Source organism: Lynx rufus, unplaced genomic scaffold, assembly GCF_022079265.1.
Source record: "Lynx rufus isolate CCGP_SWC_20201006 ecotype Redwood Valley unplaced genomic scaffold, mLynRuf1.p SCAF_10, whole genome shotgun sequence".
Classification (NCBI taxonomy): domain Eukaryota; kingdom Metazoa; phylum Chordata; class Mammalia; order Carnivora; family Felidae; genus Lynx; species Lynx rufus.
Window position 1 is genome coordinate 38,498,035 of NW_025814824.1, and position 15,809 is coordinate 38,513,843.

Genomic DNA, 15,809 nt, shown 5'->3' on the forward strand with positions numbered 1-15,809 from the left:
TTTTTATTCACAGATGATATGATTGCCTATATAGAAAATGAAATAAAATCTGCAAAGAAGCTACTAGAAATAGTAAGAGATTTAGTAAGTTTGAATGCTACAAGATCAATATATAAAATTGCATGGCTATATAGTAGCCGAAAAGAACCAGAAATTGAAATTTAGAAAACAATACCCATTAAAATAGCATCAAAAATATAAAACACTGAGGAGAGATAAACCTCACAAAAGATGTGAAAGACTTGAACTCCAGAAACTATAAAAGGTGTCTTAGATATTTAAATAAAGAAGAAATAGGAGTGCCTGGGGGGCTCAGTTGGTTGAATGTCCAACTTCAGCTCACGTCATGATCTCAAGGCTTGTGAGTTGGAGCCCTGCATCAGGCTTTGTCCTGACAAAAGCCTTTGTGTGTCTCTCTCTTTTTCTGCTCCTCCCCTGTTCACACTCTCCCCCGACTCCTCTCAAAAATAAATAAACTTAAAAAAAAGGAAGAAGAAGAAACAGACTTTGCTCATGAGTCAAAAGACTCAATGTTGTTAAAGTGTCACTTCACCTCAAGTTGATTGATATATTCATAATAATCCATTCAAAATCATCAAAGGCTTATTTGTAGAAATTGAAAATTTGATTCTAAAACTGCTATGGAAATGAAAAGTGCTCAGAATAGCCAAAAACACTTTGAATATTAAAAACAAAGGTGGAGGATTAATACTACTATATTTCAACGCTTCTTTTAAAGCTAGAATAGTGAATACTTTTGTATGTATGTAAAAATAGTGAAATAATCGAACAGAAATAGACTGGCGCATAAATGAACAGCTGATCTTCCCCAGTGGTGCAAAGATAATTCAGGGGAGAAAGGACAGTTCTTTCCACCAATGGTGCTACAACAACTGAACATCCACACGTTAAAAATGAACTTGGATACATACCTCACACCACATATGAAAATTAAATCAAAATGGATCGCAGAACTAAATGTCAAAACTATTATACATTTATGAAAAAAGATATGAGAAAATCATTGTGACTTTGAGTTAGACAAAGTTTTTGAGATGCATGATATATACAAGAACAAATTAATAATTGGGCTTTATTGAAATCAAACTTCTTGCTCTCTGAAAGATAGTGGTGAGAGAATGAAGAGAAAACTAGACAAAGATGAAAAAATATATGTATATATATATACATATATACATATAAATATATACGTATATATGTACATATATGTATATATGTATATATATGTATATATGTATAGATATACGTACGTATATATACACATATATATAAAACAAAGGACTTGCATCAAATATATATATTTGCATCAAATATATATATATACGTACATATATATGTATGTATGTATATATATGTACGTATATATAAACGTATATGTATACGTATATATACATATGTATGTATATATATGTATATGTATATACATGTGTATATGTATATGTATATATGTATATATACGTATGTATATATGTATGTATATATACGTATGTGTATATATATGTACGTATATATATATATATAAAACAAAGGACTTGCATCAAATATATATACAGAACTCTCAAAACTCAATATAAGAAAAACAAGGGCGCCTGGGTGGCTCAGTCAGTTAAGTGTCCGACTTTGGCTCAGGTCATGATCTCGCGGTTCGTGAGTTCTAGCCCTGTGTGGCGCTCTGTGCTGAGAGTTCAGAGCCTGGAGCCTGCTTCGGATTCTGTGTCTCTCCCTCTCTCTCTGCCCCTCTCCTGCTTGCACTGTGTCTCTCTCTCTCAAAAATAAATAAACATTAAAAATAAATTTTAAAGACAAACAAGCCATAATTTTTGCATGTGCAAGACAGATATGAATACTTCACCCGAGAAGATCTATAGAGTTAATAAGCACATGGAAAGTTACCCAACATCATTATTCATGAGGGAAATGCAAATTAAGACTGCAGTGTAAAACTGCTACATGCCTATTGGAACGACCACAATTAAAATGCCTAACCATACCAAGTATTGGCAAGGATATCAAGAAACTAAACGTCTCATACTTGGCTGTGGGAACATAAAGTGGTACAGCTTAGAAGTTCCCTATAAAATTTTATACACACACACACACACACACACATACACACTTTTCTCTTGACCCAGCAATTCTACTTGTAGGTTTTATTGAAGAAATACAAATGTTATATCAACACAAAAGCTTTTTCATGAATCATCATAGAGTCTTCACTTATCATAGCTGAAAACTTAAATGTCAACCACAGTGGTACAAATAAATAGACTGTAGCTACCCCAGCAGTGAAATACCACTGAGGAATGTACTCCTGATACATACCATATAGACGATCTCAAAAACAAGCAGAGCAGTAGAAGCCAATACAAAGAGAATACATAATATGTATGATTTCATCCATATGAAATTCTTTGATTTCTTCATTTTTTTCATTTATTTTATTCATTTTGAGAGAGAGAGAGAGAGCATGAGCAAGGGAGGGGCAGAGAGAGAGGGAGAGAGAGAATCCCAAGCAGGCTCTGTGCTGTCATGACCTGAGCCAAACTCAAGAGTCGACGCTTAACCGATTGAGCCGCCCAGATGCCCACATATGAAATTCTAATAAAGAAAAACTAGGGGCACCTGGGTGGCTCAGTTGGTTAAGCGTCCGACTTCAGCTCAGGTCATGATCTCACAGTTCATGGGTTCGAGCCCAGCGATGGGTTCTATGCTGACAGCTCAGAGCCTAGAGCCTGCTTCGGATTCTGTGTGTCTCCCTCTCTCTCTGCTTCTCTGTCTCTCTCAAAAATGAATAAACGTTAAAAAATTAAAGAAAAACTAATCTGTAGTGACAGAAAACAGGTCAGTGGTTGCCCGTGACGGGATATACTCACTGCGGGGGAAGGACACTTGAATGAAAACGGACACTATCAAATTTGGGGGGATACTGGAAGTGATTGGCGTGCAGATTTATCAAAATTCATTCAGATCGACAGTTAAACCTGGTACATTTTACTGAATATAAATATGCCTTGTTAACAGTGATTTTAGCTCTAGTTTGTCTAACTCCACAAAACATCTTGACCAGGGCATCTGTTCAATGGTGAGATCTACATCATTCTCTATGCTCACTGTACCTCAATTTGTTCTTTACTTCAAAAAAAAAAAAGAATTAATGGGCATTAAAGGGAGAAAAAAAATCCTTCTAGAGATGTGCCAGCTTGCTTTCAAAACAATCATTTATATAACTGAGATTAAAATGTAACTGGGCTTTTCAGCCGAAGCCGATAAAGATCTGGGTTGCTGAAACTTGTTTTGCTGCTCTATAAAATAGCGGCAGAATCACTGGCACTTATTAGGCATGAATCGTGGCGCAACCTTCCTGTTTAAAGACTTGAGCGGAACAGTTGCATTCCGAGCTGTAATGAGGTGGTTGAGGGCAGGATAGGGTCTGTGGGTGCAAGAAGGCTTGTTGGGGGTTTATGCAACTGTTCCCATTTAGTAACGATGACCCTTGAACCTGGCTTGTGCTTTCAAATCCTGTTTTAGTCCGGTTCATACCATTTTTTGCCTCCAGGAATGTAGCTACGGCTACACTTCTGGCAAAAACAAGAGTGGAAATGAAGTCAAAAGATGTGGCTTTGATTCCTATTCTGCCTCTTTTTAACCTGTGTGACCTCAGACCAATTATTCAACTACCTGATCTTTATTTTCCTCATATGTAAAATGGAGATCATTGCCCTCATCACATGAGTGTTTTTAGCGTTCCATTTTATAACATATCTGAGTCAACTGAGTCATCTTAAGCCCCGAGTAAATAATGGTTGAATAGGAAACTGGAGTTTTGGGCAAAAAGCTAACGCGTTGGAGGCCACCAAGAACTAATGCAGCAGATAACGGAGGATGGTTGAACTATTACACTGTGCCCCACTAGAAGAGGATTAATCGACTGTTACTCTCCGGGGCAGGCTGGCCCCCAGAGTCAACCGACAGAAGCTCTGCAAAGTTGGACAAACTGGAATGCTCGTTGAACTGGATTCCACATTGGGCTGAGGTTATCCCTTCCAGCTGAATGTTTTCAAGCATCTCATTTGAGCAATCATCTTATCCATAGGGAGGAAAAGGATTCTTTCACAGACCTCTCTCCCCTATAAAAAAAAAAAAAAAAAAAAAAAAAAACCCTCCTCGGGAAAAGTTGCCAAATGAAATATCTCATTCAAATTGGGTGATATTCATGAGATAAACAGTCCTGACAGGCTTCCAATTCCAGAAAAGTCATTGCACAAATGCAGGTCTTCATACCTGAAATACCAATGCTCTGCTCCAAGGTCTAATCTGTTCTAAGGAGATAAAGGTAATATATTGGAGGTTAACTTGTATTTTTTTAAAGACAGAAATGTCCGGATCCACTGTGGCTATCTCCCAGGGAGTCCCCTTTAAAATTATCAGTAGATTGCCTTGATACGAGCACACTGTCTCCTTGCGATCATGTCCTTGGAGTTTCCTAAGAAGGACCAACGTAAAACAACAGTGCCTGAGTAATAACAGACTTATACACCAAGGAGATAGTTAGACTGAGCCAGGAGGATTTTCGTCTCAACAGCTCTCCTTGCAAACCCTTTCCAGGAAGTTATTTGTCAAGCCCTAGGTCACATCCAGAATTAAATCCGTTGCAAATCTCCGAAGTGAATTTATGCAGAAGGGGCAGAACACAGCACTATGGAATTATAAAAGCAATGGTTTTTGGTTATAACACAGGAATTTTGGAGCAGATTCATCACCAAAGCCAGTAACTGACAGCACTGTCTTTGAGACACTATAGTTTGTTTGTAATAATCTCACCGTCTGTTTAAAGCTTCTCCGCTAAAATAATTCACTTCTCTTTAGTTGGAGAAACATACGTGGCAGAGAGCACGTCTGTGTGCAGAGTGGAAACTTTAACGTTAGCAAATACAGGTGTTAAAATTAATTTGGTGTAGTTATCAATGTCAAACATTTATTAATCTAGAGACTTTAGCTCCTATAAGGAAGAATAGGAGTGTCCAGCATAATGTTTAGAATTCAGATATACTTAATGTGCTAATTTCTGTTGGACACACGGACCATGTGTTCTATGCCCAGCCCTGCTCTTGGGAATAAATAGTTATTCAAAAGTATAGGTCAGGGAGCCTGGGTGGCTCAGTCGGTTGAGCGTCCGACTTCGGCTCAGGTCATGATCTCAGGGTCTGTGACTTCGAGCCCCGTGTCTGGCTCTGTGCTGACAGCTCGGAGCCTGGAGCCTGCTTCGGATTCTGGGTCTCCTCCTCTCTCTGCCCCTCCCACGCTCATGCTCTGTCTCTCTCTGTCTCTCAATAATAAATAAATGTTAAAAAAAATTTTTTTAAGTATAAGTAAAAGTCTAACCATGTCTACAGTTTTCTAAGGAAATCCCATATTTGTTCAAAATGTTTCTCCATGGCATTCCATTTCTCAAATGGTAAAATTACCATTTCTGTAAGTATGTTTGTAGAAAAATTTACTTCTAAGTGTTCCAAGGCCAAAGATACTAGCTACGTATTTTTTTATCCTTCAGAGAAAAGTTTAAGTACAAAATGCTGAAGACTACAGTGACAATCACTGATAGAGCTGAAAGCAGAACCTAGAAAAATGATTGGATTTTTATCAGTGACATATTACAACATAATCTTTATTGGGTAAAATACAAAATAAACACTTATGAAATCTGTCTAAAATAAGTCAAAGAAAAATTGCAACCAAATCTTTCTTTTTAGCAGAAGTGAAAATCTTCCTTTTGTTAGGAGAGAAAGAGAAAGACAATGGAAAACGATGATTTTAAAAAGCCACTTTTCTCTTTTAAATTCTAGCCGTGGCATGCGATAATAGCATCGTGAAAAGCCAGGCTTCTAAGTATCAAGTATTTCATGAGGCTATTGTTGTGATCCTCTTCATATAGAATTTCTTATTCAGATTACAAAGAGCTTGGCGTTATCACCTATACTTTCTGACCCTAAGGTAAATTTTCAGGAATGGAAGATTTTCTTAAGGACTGACTGAACAATTGGGGGCGCCTGGGTGACTCAGTCGGTTAAGTGTCCAACTCTTGATTTCAGCTCAGGTCATGATCTCAGCGTTCATGAGTTCAAGCCCCACATCGGGCTCTGCATTGATGAGGTGATGGTGCAGAGCCTGCTTAGGATTCTGTCTCTCCCTCTCTCTGCCCCTTCCCACTTGTGCACTTGCTCTCTCTCTCTCTCTCTCCCTCTCTCAAGATAAAGAAATAAACTTAAAAAAAAAAAGGACTGAACAATTAATTGATCTAGTGCTTAGTAATTTTTCAATAACACAGAAAAGCCTAAATGTACTCTTCTTTTTGCCCTAAGCATTTACTTCAAAAGCAGCTAATAAAAAGAATATAATCAAACTCTCAAATTTGGAAAGGGGTATCTATCACATTCTACTCTGCTTTGTGTCTTAGGTATGAATCTGAGGAAATACAATGTTCCTGTATTTAGAAATGAGAAAAACAAAACAAAACAAAACAAAAACCTTTCCTGAAGAATCCATTTAGCTACTCAGAAGGAGAAGGCTTGGCTGGGGATGGAGAAGAGGTTGGGGGTGGGAATTCAGGGGTAGGGAGGGTAATGGAGACAACCCAAAGAGCATGGACTCTACTGCCCTCTAGTGGGCTTGGACTCCAGAAAATATTAAACCGTTTCATGGATTTCCTTTATTCTCTAGCAGCTTTTTTTTTTCCTTTGAGAATTTAAAGTAAATGGAAAGGTCTTTAACCAATTAACGTTTCCTGAAGTCTCCGGAGCGGCCATATTTTACTGCATCAGTCATAGTTATCATCTGGTCCCTTATTTTTTCAGGTCACGAAGGAAGCATACCAAACACAGAATCAGCACCATAAAAGCGTCACAGGAAAGTGCTTCCCTCCCCCCTCCCCCTCCCACCCCCACCCAACCCAATAGCGCAGTTTCAGAAATGTAGGCACATTTTCCTCAAGTGTCTCCACTTGTCCTAAACATCTAGCTTTCTTTTTACACTCTGGAGCTCAGGGATGAAGATAAATCTGGCCCGGTGGTGTCACTGTTGTACTGCATGCGCACACCTGAACCCACATACTGAAACCTAAATGGTGATGCTCCTGGGGTAAGCCATAGATTTTAATGTGGGCGCAAGTTTATTTCATCTTTTACATTTATTTATTGTGTCTCTGAAAACCGTAGGCTAATCCTTAATTCCCTTATTCCTAAATTTTCCCTTCAAATAGGACTTGCACTTTTTAGAAACTTACACTAAAACATCTTAATAGTGTTCCTTGCTAATCTATATTGATCAATTTCTAATGCATTTCCATGTACTGAGTGTACTTTGTAATCACATATAATCCAACTGATACTATGTACAGATGCTTTTTCAACTGCACAACATATTAAATTACCACAAAATGGCTCTACTTTATATTCTGATATTTTAATCCCTATTATACAAACCTAGACATTTAATCAAGGTTATGTAGGGAATCTGTGCCAATAATAACCACAATAGTAATCAAAGTATCATTTAGCTTAGTTTTGCTTTTGTGTAACTGTCCCAAGGCTTAGTTGTTCGCATGATAAGAAACTGATGGGGGCATTTGCCTTATATTACCGTGGGTAGGGCAGATAAAAGTTAAATGAACTCCAAATCACAGATACCGTTTAGGAAACCATGATCTTTATTTAATACTTTTTGAGCAAGTTACTCATATGTAGCTTCCTCATCTGTCAAAGAAAGACTTGAATTGAAAAGATCTTTCAAGTAACTTCCTGCTGGAAATTTCTATATATTGATGGCTATGAATTCCAGTGGCTTAATGTCTGAACTTTGGGGAGGACGGTTCAATATGTTAATGATAACAATCAGCTATTACTTATTTGTCTTCTTTACCCCAACTTCAAATGAACAAGATTAGCCAAGATGCATCGGGCTCATTTTCCTTGAATTAAGCTAATATGGTACGATACTATTATTAGAAATTATTTAAATGAACTCTTTTAAAAACATCATTTTCATATACGTGCGGTAAATTAAGAGAGCCACTGACTGTCAGAAAAGTTGGGACTTTTAGTCCCAGTTTTACCACAGATTACTGGCAATTTTGAAGATTACTCGTGTAGAACATGATTGCGTTGAACTGCATTCTTTCCCAATTTAAAATCTTTAATCTTATTGAAAATCAGAAATTTCCAGGCATGTTGTTTAGTCATATTAATAACACCGTGCCGGGCCCATAGAATATGATCCATGTTTGGGCCAAATTCGACAAGCTAGAGAGATGGTAGCTAATTGGAGTATGAAAATATACCCAAGCACAGGAACTTACCAAGTAAGAACAGCCAACCTGCAAACATATTTTACCATTAAAGGACTGGCTTGTATTCTACACCTAATCCTCCAATATCAACTAAATTGTTTTGCTGCAACTTAATGGTTATGCCAACAGCTAACCCAATGTTTCCCTCTCCAGTTCCACGTTTGCTGAAGGTTAGACCATGCACAGAGGGTTTCCTTTTCACCACTCACAACTCAGTTAATTCCTCAAAAATAAAAGCACAACCCCTATCCAGTTCCTTTAGGGGAAAAAAAAAAAATCTTTCTCTCTCAGGAAGAAAAAAAGAATGTATTATGTCCTGTTTCACTCTGTGGGTTAAAAAACTGAAGGAGACCCAATCCTTCTGCCCCAAAGCTCAAAATCTGTTGGGGAAGAGAATATACAGCTGAATTACTCTGTCAAATCAAAGGCTAGTGTGGGAGAGGTGTGCTCCCAAAAAGGTATTCCTTAGAACTTGAGCCTCACTAGATATTTTTGGCCAAGTGGGTTTGGAAAATGGTATCCACAGTCAGTGGCGATTTACAATATATTGCTATATTTGACATTTTGATAAATCAGACGCAAAACAGATCTCTTTAACCGTGTTTTACCAATGTTTCAGCCATTTATTTTTGGACCGTGGATGGTTTGTGAATATATCACATTTGAAAAATACTGTGCCAGAGATACAATTTTATAGGCACAAGAAGAAAGACGAATTCTGATTAATAATAGTTCCTATTTTCTGAGCGTTCATTATATTCTAGGTACACCGTCCATGAGAAGCACTGTAATGTATATTAGCCCATTAAATAGAAAACTTTGTGAAAAATAAAAAAAAAAATTTTTTTTTGAGCTAGAACTTAAAGAATGAATAACCCGGGGGCATGTTTGAGGATAAGGTTATTCCAGAACAAAGCCAAGTATAAATAGGAACGTAAAGGCCAGCCTATGTCAATCTCGTTTGGAAAATTATAAAGAGAACAATAGGCCATTCTCCATCAGAATGAAACTCGGGAGTTAGATGGGAAACTTGGGTGTAGATGCCTCAAATACTGAGCAAAGCACGGACTTGTTTTTCTAACCAGTGGAAAGCCTGAGACGCATGTGGGCAGCAAGTGGTAGTTTTGAACAACTGGTCCGAGCACTGTGATACATGTAGATCAAAGACAACAGGGGAGCCTGGGTGGCTCAGTCGGTTAAGCGTCCGACTTCAGCTCAGGTCACGATCTCGAGGTCCGTGAGTTCGAGCCCCGCGTCGGGCTCTGGGCTGATGGCTCAGAGCCTGGAGCCTGCTTCCGATTCTGTGTCTCCCTCTCTCTCTGCCCCTCCCCGTTCATGCTCTGTCTCTCTCTGTCTCAAAAATAAATAAAAACGTTAAAAAAAATAAAAAAAAATAAAATAAAAGACAACAGAAGCCACGCATTTGAAAGTCGAAATCAGGACTCAGAAAGAGCCAGTACTTTCTTCGCTTCTAGAGCTCTTGCACGGCAAGAGGTTTTCTGCAAAATCTCTGCAAAAGTGTTTTACTCCTCAGTGAAGCCTACTTTTCTTCAAACATTAGCTTCTGACACATCCCCAACACTAGTTTTCTAGGTAATTGATTTCAACTATTAACAGAATACAGCATTAGTAGTGTTTGTTTATTTATTTATTTGGTTAAAAACTGCAAACGTGCTGATCCACTTTGTGAGTTAAATATTTAGAGGTGAGGGAACCCATCTTATAAAGCAGCAGAGAGGAGTGGCCAGACACACGGCAGGAGGACCCATCCATTCAGAAGGATGGGCGAACCCTGCAAGTGCAAAGGGCAGGTTTGGGTCAGCGGACAAACATGTGGCATTAGGGCAACCTGCGCTCCCAACCCAGATAAGGAGGGAGCAAGAAAGGACAGACACTAAGGTAAGCCGGAGGTGCATCTCTATCTCATTCAAAGCATGGGCAGATGACAACAATGACAAATGCAGGCCATATTTGAAACTGGAGAGAGACCTCTGCCAGGGCCCAGGGGAGGAGGGCACTGCTGAATTATCTTTGCAGTTCAAGGAAGGAAGGTTTTTCCCTTAACAAGCCAGTCTGGGTACGGGGTGGGGGGTGGGGTCTAACCATTGGCTAGAGCAGTGGTAAAATTACGCCCTAAGGCCTATCTTCAACCAGTACCTTCTTCATCCCCAACTATCCCCAGCTAAAATGGTGAAACAGCAGCCAGTTGGAAGCTGGAGATGGCCTTTGTGCATCGGGACTCAGAAATTTGCATTGTGGGAAACAGAAGTGCCGTAAGCCTTGTTGCCCTACCCCTTAGAGAATTTCCTACCTGGTAATGAAATACGCCCATGTCCTTAATGAAAGGCAGGAAGAATTGTTGTTTTTTGGTTTTTGGTTTTTTTCCTTCCATGTCACCAAACTCACCCAAGCCATCCAGTGCCTCCTCTTTCAGTTGGGGGACTTACCGGGACTGGTTCTGTCACATGGTGCATTGCCCACAGGTGATGGGGTGGGGAGGAGGGATACAGTGGGTGCACTGTTGGCCACCCGCATGTGAGCTGGTGACCAGGGATCATCACTCAAGGACAACGGGTCACTTAGTCTCTACCCCCAGCCTCCTGGTCCTTATGCTGAGGATTCTTCCCCACCTCCTCACTTCAGGCCTCTCATGCCTTTATTCTTTCCCCCTCACAAGCCTCATTCTGATGGAGCTCTGTGGAGTGAAAAATTATGCGTTAGGCACCCAGACATTTTGCTCTAACATTTCTGCCATCAACCACTCTGAGACTCTGCTTATAGTTCAGTGTGGTCTGGGGCAGGGGAAAATGGCTTTTTGATTAGGAGAGAAAGAAAGAGAGAGGGGGGACGCGTGGAAAGGGGGGCAAGGGGGAAAAGATAAGAAATACATAGAAGACACACTTATTTACATTTCCAAATATAATCCCCCCCACACGCCTGTGCACTGCTCTCTACATAACTCACATATCCTGGTTTGCCTTCCCTATACAATCTCCCAAGCTTTTTATTTTTGCTCGCTATCACTTATTTACGTGCTGAAACCAGGTAATGGGATGATTTTTACCGAGAAAAGTTGTCAGAGTTAGAGATTCAATGTATTTCCTAGGGGTTACTCTGTGCTACCCTCCATGACAGTCAAGGAGTACATGGAACTTCTGGGTTGTCCAGCAGTCCCAGGTCAACTTGCCATGCCTGGCAGGCACAAGTGGTCATTCCGGCTTGAAGGTGGAAGAAAGAAATGGGGCAGCACATAGGGAGAGGAAAGCATCAGAGAATGAGTAGGGGAGGCGATGTCAGTTTTAATCATTTCTTTGCGAGTAGAAGATTAAGAGAAGATACAGGCCAACAAAGAATTTGAAGAAGATTTAATGAGCATAGCATTTAAGATTTCATAAAGGAAATAAATATTTAGACTCCTTTTACTTTTATTATTCGGTTGCCAGACTGTGGCGCTTCTTGGACTATGGCCCATTTATATTTGTACTACATATAAATGGGGGTTTACCTATTGATCATGCCTTTATGAAAATCCACCATAGAGTTCAAATCTACCATAAAATTTGTATTTGGAAATCTGGAGGGGGCCCACAAGAAAGCCAAAGAGGGTGGAAAGTTGATAAATAAGCTATGGGTAGAAAAGGCATAGTCTTCAGGGATGTCATGTTTAATGATGGAAAACTAGGGGAAAATAAGACTTCACGAAACTATTCAACTCACTTAAGTCTCGTGGATTCTGTTTGCTTTATATTTGTCAAGAAGGGGTTGCAAGTACCTCTTCTGGATGAAATGTTAATAAAATCATGGGAGTGAGCTGTGGGCTTCAGTCTTTGTGGCCAAACAATAGATTGGAAGTGAAGGCTTCCCTTGACTGTTAGAATCAGATTGTCCTTTCCCTCTCAGCCTAGTGTTACGCAATGGTCTCTCAGTCCACTCGTCTTAACTAGGATACTTCATGCTGTGATCCTTCTTAAGGAAAGGCTTGCCAGCATCGCCCTTTTCCACTTGTACTGATCCAAACTAAAGACCACGCCCTTTCGTTTCCAGGAACTTGGCACCTACTTGTTTCTCTGAGAGAGGCAAGGAATCATTCTTCCTACAGTCCTAAACAAAAGCAATGATAATCATGTGGACGGGAAGCATGTCAGTGCTGCAAGGGACGTGCTGCATTGGGGTGTGAAGAATGCACGAATATCCTTCACTAGAGGGAGAGTTGCTTGGTGTGGGGAGAAGGCAAGGATGGGCAAGATCCCACAGAGGATGTCTTTGCAGTCACCGAGCCTCTCCCAATCATCTACTTCTAGTAAATACTCACTGTCTAGACACTTCATGCAGAATATAGGTAAGAAAATACTTCCTGGCCCAAAGACTATTCTGGTTATCAACACTCAGCTTATTTATCAAATATCTAATCCATAGCCCTGTGTGTTCAGTTTTTTGTTAGTACTTTATTTTGATTATACCTCTAGCCAAATCTATCCTAAGAGAACTATCTGGGAGACTGGGACACTTACTGAGTGATTTAATCCAGAAAACTAATTTCATCTGAAATATCTAGATTTTTGGCTTTACTTCATTTCTTCTCTCAGCCCATCTGTCATGATGCTTCTCAGAGGACTTTGGATGGTTCACAGGCTGAAGGGCAGAGGAAATAATATTTTCCTTGCGTGGTACCAAGCACCACTGGAATGGACTATTCTGATTATCATTACTATTTCCTAAGATAAAAGTCAAGGAGATTGAGAAGGCCCAGGTGCTAAGTTTTATAAAGATTCATTGTTTGTCCAGAAGATAGGGCACTCATTTTGATATGCTGTATAAAGTGGGTTTGATTCAAGGAGATACATGTATTTTCTTTTTTATGATAAAGACTATCTTGGTGAACAACTCCAATTAAGAAGAATTCAAATTCCAGAAAGGTTTAAACCATACTGCCAGCATCTACCTGGATAGCATCCGTTCCCCCTGGAAAGCATCCATTGGACTTAAGTTTTGGCAATGTCTGCAGAAATAAGCAACAATGACAATCTGCCCTTCATGCCTTTGACTGTGAGCAATTTTTTCTATTTCCTCAGAGTGAAAAATAGCCATGACTTACCATCGTTCTCTTAGTCTCATTTTCCCAAAGTTAAACAAAATGTTTAAAAAGAAGGGAAAGAGAAGATACAAGCCAGCAATTCCCCCCATTGGCGTAATTCTTGGTTTGTTTTTTCTTGATCTATCTTAGTCTGTCCCAAAATGATTTTACCATCCATTTATCTTTAGTCACTAAACACTTATGAAGCCCTTGGTAATTGTATGCAATATGTGAGGTTTTGTAAGTTCTCTTTGTCCTCAAATTCAAATTAGAATTGACCTTGCCCTTTTGTTTTCCATGGGCTCTGAGGAAGCCTCTATTTAACCTTCATATATAATGGTAGACATTTTATCAGAATAGGCTTGGAGCCAATGATCTTCCCCTTTCCTCTAAGCTAACTTTTTCCCTTTAAAAAATAAATAAAATAAAATAAAATAAAATAAAATAAAATACCTTTTTCCTTCTTCCTCCCATCCTTCTTCTTTTTCTCCCTCAGCCCTCTTACCATTGTTAAGCAAAACTCCTGAGCTAATATTATGTTCAGTATAGTAATAAAGCCCATAATGTAGATAAAATAAAGCAACAAAGTACAATCATTTCCAATAAAACATGTATATCCAAGACACAGCGAAGATAAAAACAATGGAAATAGCATACTTGGGAATGGATGTGGGTTTGTTCTTCAATGGATCTATTGTGAATATATTTTTATAATTATATATATATATATATATACACACACACACACATATATGTTACATATATACATATATATATATGTAATATATATGTATATATGTATATATGTATTTTTAAAATTATATGTTACTATATAATATATATAACATATGTTTTATATATAAAATATATATTTTTAAGTTACATATATATTTTACATATATGTATATATGTATATGCATATATATGTATATATGTATATATGTATTTTTTAAAATTATATATGTTACTATATAATATATATAACATGTTTATATATATAAAATATATATTTTTTTAAATTATATATATGTTACATATATGTATATATGTATATATGTGTTTATGTATATACATATATGTATATATGTATATGTATATGTGTGTATATGCATGTATATATGTGTATGTATATATATATATGTGTGTGTATGTATACATATACATATATATACACAAACATATACATATTGTAAAATAAGAATTATATACCACCTCATACACTGGAAAAAATGGGATATATGTGATTCATTAATAAAGCACTGCATCAGTAAGGATGTTTCATTTCTAAGGCTATATAACAGGAAAATGACAGCATATATAGACAGTGTTGGTTAATGTGATAACTTTTAATCAAAATTGCTATAAATGTGTGGTTTAGCTAATATGCAACAATGAGCTAGGCTTTTAAACTTTAAAAAAGTGCTTTGACTTTCAAAAACCTGGGTAGAAGGTATTATTCCCATGAATACATTTAGAGAAACTATCTGGCCCTAGTAAAGATTAATGAATCCAATCCCATTTTTTTACTCCTTTGAATTTTAGAACATTTTCCACAATCCCATTCAAATTCTTTAGTAACTAAATTTCTATTCTCTCCAGTATTCAGAGTCCCCATATGGAAAGTCAAGTTAATTTTAATTATCTTTTTCTTGTTTTTCACGTGGAAGGTGAAAAATAGATAAGCTCTCTTTCTAGTACTAACATCATGGTAAATATGTCACAGAAAAATATGATGCACGGTCACAGAGGAAAGTTCACCAAAGACTTGCACACTTTAGGACTTGCAATCACAACTTCATTTTACTTACTTTATTTATTTATAAGTTGATTTGCTTATTTTGAGAGAGAAAGAGAGATAGAGAGAGAGAGCGCACATGAACCCATGCACACGTTGGGGAGGGGCAAAGAGAGAATCCCAAGGAAGCTCCATGCTATTAGCACTAACTGGACTCTGGGCTTCTGGACGTGGGGCTTAACTCCAGGTTCCATCTCACACACGGTGAGATAATGAACTGAGCCAAAATCAAGAGTTGGCTGTTTAACCAACCGAGCCACCTAGGCGCCCCTGCCATCACAACTTCTCACGGGCACATCTATCTACCAGGTGGTTAAACACACTGTATTCTCTGGGATCTCAATTCTGTAAATGTTTAAGGGTGATTCTTGACCCTTCGCTAGAGTCTAATATTTAGATAATTGAAAAACATGGTTTCTTTTATAAAGACTCATAAACTATTTTATTAGCATAAGGAGATTGAGAATGTTTTAGAAGCTTACCCTATTCAATGTACAAACCTATAAATCGGTCTGCTCTCCAGTTCAGAAAAACACTACCCTTCATCACACCCAAAGAAAAGTGTGCAGTATCCCAAA